General features: G+C 40.8%; 1 protein-coding gene across 1 annotated transcript in view; it reads right to left on the bottom strand.

Annotated features, from left to right (window-relative positions):
* HESX1 (HESX homeobox 1) overlaps nt 1-5,672 on the bottom strand; it is a 27,474-nt gene extending 21,802 nt beyond the window's left edge. Inside the window, exon 1 of the mRNA XM_011947254.1 lies at nt 5,449-5,672. The gene's annotated coding sequence lies outside the window, so the exon portion shown is untranslated. The remainder of the gene's footprint in view (nt 1-5,448) is intronic.
* Between the last annotated feature and the right edge of the window lie 1,163 nt (nt 5,673-6,835).

Here is a 6,835-nt window from a genome sequence, read left to right as displayed (position 1 = left end):
GGGTTTCACTGTGTTAGCCAGGATGGTCTCGATCTCCTGACCTCGTGGTCCGCCCGTCTCGGCCTCCCAAAGTGCTGGGATTACAGGCTTGAGCCACCGCGCCCGGCCCCTAAAATGTTTTCAATGATTAAACAGGCACAGGACATATTAATTTCCCTAAAAGCATTTTATTTGTTTTTTGAGACAGGGTCTCGCTGACACCCAGGCTGGAGTGCAGTGGCAAGATCGTGGCTCACTGCAGCTTTGACCTCCTGGGCTCAAGCAATCCTCCCACCTCAGCCTCCCGAGTAGCTGGGACTACAGGCATGTGCCACCACACCTGGCTAATTTTAAAATTTTTTGTAGAGACACTGTCTCACTATGTTGCCCAGGTTAGTCTCAAATTCCTGGGCTCAGGCGATCCTCCCACCTCAGCCTCCCAAAATTTTGGGATTGCAGGTGTGAGCCACTGCCCCCAGCCTATGAGCAATTTTGTTCCCAATGATTTGACTGTTCCTTCCAGAATTCCCATGTGGGGAAAGCATCATGAAAGTCTTCTTTTAACTTTGGGGCACCTCTACCCACTCACCACTCGCCAAAAAAAAAGAAAAGAAAAGAAAAACAAAAAAAAACTCTCAAAAACCTCAAAATGGCAATAACCTTGGCTCTTTTGGCAATTGTTTTGCTACACTTTTCCTCCAGAATTTCAAAGTACATATTTATTGATTTCAAAATTTTGGTTTTGGCCTCAAAAACCCCCAAATCAAAGTGATAAAACATTAGCAAGGGTAACTAATGTTATTTAAAATAGCATCAGAATTCTCTAAGGTAATGAGCCCAATCTTCTGATTTAAAAAATATTGGTTTTTTAAAAAATATGATAGAGACCAAAAAACTTCCTTAAAAGCATTAAAATGTTTTAATATTTAATAGTTGATAATGAAAAAGATAATTAGTTCATATTTACTGAATACTTATTGTGCTAGGAGCTACTGTAAAAGTTCATTAATCATCTTAACAACCCTATTAATGTAGGTTCTCTAGTATTAAGCTCCACTTTTTGGATGACAGAATGGAGAAACAGAGAAGTTAAATAACTTGACTTCAGTCACAGAGCTACTAAACAGTGGAGCCAGAATTTAAATTACAGCCCAAGCCCATGAGCTCATAACCATGTTCTCATCTACCTCCCCACAGAAGGGGAATGATGCTATTTTGTGTTAAAGTTCTTGGCCTGGTCAAACAAATTAATTAAGGTGCTATTATAAAAAGGAATCAAGACAACCATAGATAAACAAAAGCATATACAATTTTCCTAGAATTTTGTTTTTTCTTTTTACAGTCAAGAAAGTTGAAGCTGCAGAATTGTCCCCCATTCTAAGGATGCTGTGGCAATGAGTAAAAGTGACATCAAGGTCAAGGTCAAAGGCAGAAGTAGTGGCATAATGAAGAACCAGTTGGTCCTTACTGCCCTCCCACCTCTTTTTGCAACCCATTCCTCAGAACTTTTTGTTCTACCCTCTGATTGTCCGAAGCTTCTCCCTACTCTGCTAGTGGTGCTAATGTTTTAAAATAGATTAAATGACTCAAGTTCCCATATTTTCTTGAAATCTGCTATTTCCTGAATCTGCTTTATCTCAGCTGGTATTAAGAAAATAATTGAATTATCTGTTAAAGTTAGTCCTACTAAGGAGTGATTTACTAGTAACAACCAGAATTTTTTGCATTATACATTACACTCTTTAAAAGGAGTATGGATTTCCCAAAATTTTAAACTGATGGAGTCTTTCAGAGGATATCTGTGAGTAGGTGGTTTCCAGGCTTGTTAGCCTGGAAATGATGTCCCTCTCACTATCCTCACCTGGAACCCAGGATTCCTTTTCTAAATGTTTGCTTGACTCTTTATTTTTTGTTAATTTTTTTTTTCTTTAGACTGAGTCTCGCTATCACCCAGGTTGGAGTGCAGTGGTGTGATCTCAGCTCACTGCAGCCTCCGCCTCCCAGGTTCAAGCGATTCTCCTGCCTCAGCCTCCCAAGTAGCTGGGATTACAGGAACCTGCCACCACATCTGGCTAATTTTTGTAGAGACGGGGTTTCACTATGTTGGCCAGCCTGGTCTCACACTCCTGACCTCAGGTGGTCCACCCGCCTCAGCCTCCCAAAGTGCTGGGATTACAGGCATAAGCCACTGTGCTCGGACTATTTTTTAAAATTTTAATTTAATTTCAGTTTTTTTTTTTTTTTTTTTGTAGAGATGGTGTCTCTGTGTTGCCCAGGTTAGTCTCAAACTCCAGAGCTTAAGCAATCCTCCCACCTTGACGTCCCAAAGTACTAGGATTACATGCATGAGCTACTGTGCCCACCTGACTCTTTTAAAAAAAAATTTAAATACAAAGTGATCTAGGAAAGGGAAATGATTATTCTCCATCTCGGATAGAGTTTTTCCTCATGTGGTTTGTGGATTACCCGCTTCAGACTTAACTGGAGAGATTCCCAGCCCTGACTCTGACCTACTACACCAAAATCTTCTAGCAGGGCTCAGGAATCTGTATCCTTTTTGTGTGTGTGTGTGTAGTTTTCTTTTTAATTATCTTTAGTCTTGTGATCATACATAATTTTAAAATTTGTGTATATCTCTGCTACTTTAATCCCTTTAAGTTGGCAAAAGCACCATTCCCAATCACAAATACACAGTTCTACAGTTTTATAAGTTTCTGAATGGCTGTTTAAAGACAGTCCTAAATTATAACTTAGTTTGACTTAGATTGTAAAGAATTCAAGAGTGAAGTTTAACTTGCTACTATTTTAAAAGCATGTGACCTTATAGATCTATAAGATGTGAGAAGTGTTGAATAATCTTTAATATTACACATAAACCACACTAAAATGCCTTTCAATAAGTAAAAGGAACCATTTTAAATACAGGGAATTATAATTAGATTGGCATAGTTAAGGCCAAAACTCTAGACATTGCTACCTTATTTATCTTCAACCCTTGCCTTTAAGAGGCAAATGAACACAAAACACAGGTGAATCTTGCTTGGTTCTGAGACAGTGAAGGAATTTCCCCAGTATTTAAATATATTCACAAACCAGTTATATAAATCTAAATATAAAACCAATCTCCAGTAAGTTTTAAGATGGCACTCACCATCTTTGTGAAAAGTTGAACATTACTAACGAAGTCTAATCATATCTTTAGAAGGGGTAAACAGTGATAGCATTTACCAAATTGGAATTACTATTAACATTCAAAAACTGAACACATTCATTTAACCACAAGCCAGTCTTAGTTTTAAATCAGGACTGCCCAACAAAATATTCTGTCAGTCACTCATAATCTGAATTCTGGTGTATGAGATCTATTAAAGTATGGTACACATAAAAAAGTCATGAGACATTTGTTTTGTAATAAATAAAATGTGGCCTATTACTCATTAGTAGCTTTTTTGAGATAAGCTATCAAGTCTGCCCTTTCTTCCTTCTTCTTAATGCCAACAAAGATCATTTTTGTTCCAGGGATGTACTTCTTGGGATTCTCCAAATCCTCCATCAGTGTATCCTCTTCCCAGGTGATGCCTTTGTTCTTATTGGTGACTGTTTAAGAGTAACCAGTGGCCTGACCTGTCTTCTGCCCGAAGAGACCATGGAGATTTGGCCCAGTCTTGTGCTTGCCTCCCTTTTCAATGGTGTGGCACTGGGAACACTTCATAATAAAAATCTTCTTGCCTTTCTCAACATCACCCATATTTAATTCTCTTTTTAGTCACTGGCACAATGAAGATTCCTGCTCCGAAGCCGTATGTCCCAACTCTCTCAGGAATCTGTATTCTAACAACCTTCCCAGATGATTTTTATGTGTGCATGAAGTTTGGAAACCACTGACCTAAAGGGATAATTTTTAAAAGTAAAGAACCAGCATCACTTGGGTTATTGGATTCTTTCCTATTACAGATCACAGACGAGAACTTCAAGGAGTATCATGTAAAAACCTAATTATAAGACCAAATATAATTTTAGGAGACTAATAATTAACAACTCTATTTACAAGACTGTATGTCCTTTTGTTGTAAATTATACGTGTGAAATGTCTCAAGGGATAGATGTGAAACGTCTCAAAGAAATCTTTGGTGGATGCTGTTTAATCCTGATTTGCCTTCCGTAAAATTAACCAGTTGCCCAAAGTTTTTACTCTACTACCCACAGATGAGTCTCCAGTAACCCCTAAGGCACTCTCTGAACAAGCCTCATTTCCTGTATAAAAGAAAACTGGCTTAAAATGAACTGAGTTTGGTTAACTGCACAAAACTTAGGCTGATTAAACTGGTTATCAAAAATGACTATGAATTCTGCAGCTTTGGAGATGTTTTAACATAGGAAATACAACCATATTTTTGTATGAGCAGGGTATACAGTGGCTTAAAGCTAGAGAATCCAAATGGAAGGCTCAAACTGGATTCTAGTACAAACAGATTGAAACTAGATTTGACTAAACCTACCTCTCCATCCAAATGAATGTGAACCTGTTTTTGTTTTGTACTTTTTCATTTTTATTTATTTATTTTTTGTTTTTGAGATGCAGTCTCACGCTGTCACCCAGGCTGGAGTGCAGTCTTGGCTCACTGCAACCTCCACCTCCCGGGTTAAAGCAATTCTCCTGTCTCAGCCTTCCGAAGAGCTGGGAATACAGGCGTGTGCTACCATGCCCAGCTAATTTTTGTATTTTTGGTAGAGACGGGGTTTCACCAGATTGGCCAGGATGGTCTTGATCTCTTGACCTCGTTATCCGCCTGCCTCAGCCTCCCAAAGTGCTGGGATTACAGGCGTGAGCCCCACCGTGTCCAGCCTGTTTTATTTTTTAACCAACTGAGTCTGGCAAGAATTCCTTGCCATTCTGCCATAATATAATGGCCTCTTGAGAATCCTTTACAGAAACACAGTTTAGATGTACATAACATACTAAGAAGGAAATCATTTAACTTAACAATACCACACCCAGATAATTCAGATACCTAATAGAATTTTTCATTTGAATTATTTGGTTTGGCCAAGTTAATTTTTTTTTTTTTTTTGAGACGGAGTCTTGCTCTGTCGCCGACGCCGGAGTGCAGTGGCGTGATCTCGGCTCACTGCCCCTGGGCCTCCTGGCTTCAGTTGAGTCTCCAGCCTCAGCCGCCCTCGAGTAGCTGGGACTACAGGCATGCCACCACGCCCAGCTAATTTTTGTATTGTTAGTAGAGAGTGGGTTTCGCCATGTTGGGCAGGCTGGTCTTGAACTCCTGACCTCAGGTGATCCACCTGCCACGGCCTCCCAAAGTGCTGGGATTACAGGCGTGAGCCACAGCGCCTGGCCTTTTTTTTTTTTTCCTTATACATTGTTTACACTCCTCACTCCTGATTCTTAACAGTTGTCACAACCTTTCTTCTCCATTTAAAATCTAACTCAGTTCAATCAGGAAGGTCACTTACCTTGAAAGTCTTCCTTCTTTAGAGCTGGGGTGCATGGTGTTCTTGCTGGCAGAGTAGAAACAAGGTATCAAGGAAAAAGAACCTGTAACACACTGGGAACCCTTAACTCATTGTAAGAACTGCCTCCAAATCAACTTCCTCAAAAACTAAAGAACTCTTCGAGAGAGCGAGACTAGCTGATAAACAATCTAAGGGGAGAACTTCTAAAGATTGTAACACTAAAAATAATTCCGTAAAACTACAATGCAAGTCTACCCAACAAAACTTTAAAAATATAATTTTATCTTTCCCTCAAGAGATCATGGGAAAATCTACTATTTTCGTTAAAATATATAACTTCTATTTGTTACTGTATTTGGATTTGTGCTACCACTATTCTGGATTTGTTCCCATGTTATCTGTGGAACCAGGCAGCTAATAATCTTTACCCAGCATCTCTGGGTATTTCTTGAATGAAAATGGAATGGATTGGTGGAATTAATGGCTAGATGTTTAGAAGACACTACTTTGTTATTTTCTCTGTATAATGATGAAAGCCTACAACTATACAGAGACATAAACGAGCCAGGGTGAGAAGCCGGGAAAGATGAAGAGGGAGGAGGAAAGGATGGGCTTGTAGCCCTCATCCGGTCAAATTCCCAACTTTGAGCTTCACTTTATTGTAAAATTAGAGGCTAAAACTATTTAAAGCTTCCAAAACTTTTTGATGAAACAGAAATGCCAATTAGTTACTAATATAATTAACCAGTGTTATTTTCCTGAAGGACTGACCTTGGGAGGCCAGGTAGGAACTGTTAAACTGGCAACAAAATCACATGTTTTCAACCGAATATACTGATATTCAAGTGTCCAGAAAAATAATTTCGAGGCTACGTTCACAAGTTTGCCAGAAAGCCCTATTGACACAGCTGCGGATCTCAGACATCTGAGTTAGCACCATTCTGCTGGAGGGGATTAAGACTGGATGCTTCGAGCGGAGTTGGGAACATTATCATCTGAGGAAACTAAAAGGCGCCAGCAGTAGGGCTTTTTCCAACGTCTCTGACAAAATATGTTGCGGGAAAAGCCAACCCGCCCCAAATTCCCCTGTGTGGCCCTAACTCGAGGCTCCGGCTCCTCGCGCCAGCAAGCTGAGGAAGAGACAGTCTCCTGCGATTTAGATACAAACACGCGCGTGCAGGGAAGGCCATCCCAGGGCAGCCACTGCCACCTCCGCCGCTTCCGACGCCCGCGCTCACGGGAGAGCCTCGCGCCGCACGGGAACCTCCAGTCCACCGCAGCAGAGCGGATGGGCGTCCCCGGGAGCCAATGGACGCGCCGGGAGGCGGGGCAGGGAGGCCGAGGGGGCGGGATTTCCCTCACGACCGCTCGGCGTCTGAAGGCGGTG

Source organism: Colobus angolensis, unplaced genomic scaffold (assembly GCF_000951035.1).
Source record: "Colobus angolensis palliatus isolate OR3802 unplaced genomic scaffold, Cang.pa_1.0 Scaffold26, whole genome shotgun sequence".
NCBI classification, from domain to species: Eukaryota; Metazoa; Chordata; class Mammalia; order Primates; family Cercopithecidae; genus Colobus; species Colobus angolensis.
Note: the sequence above shows the minus strand (reverse complement) of the source record. Positions and strands in the feature narration are given on the sequence as shown.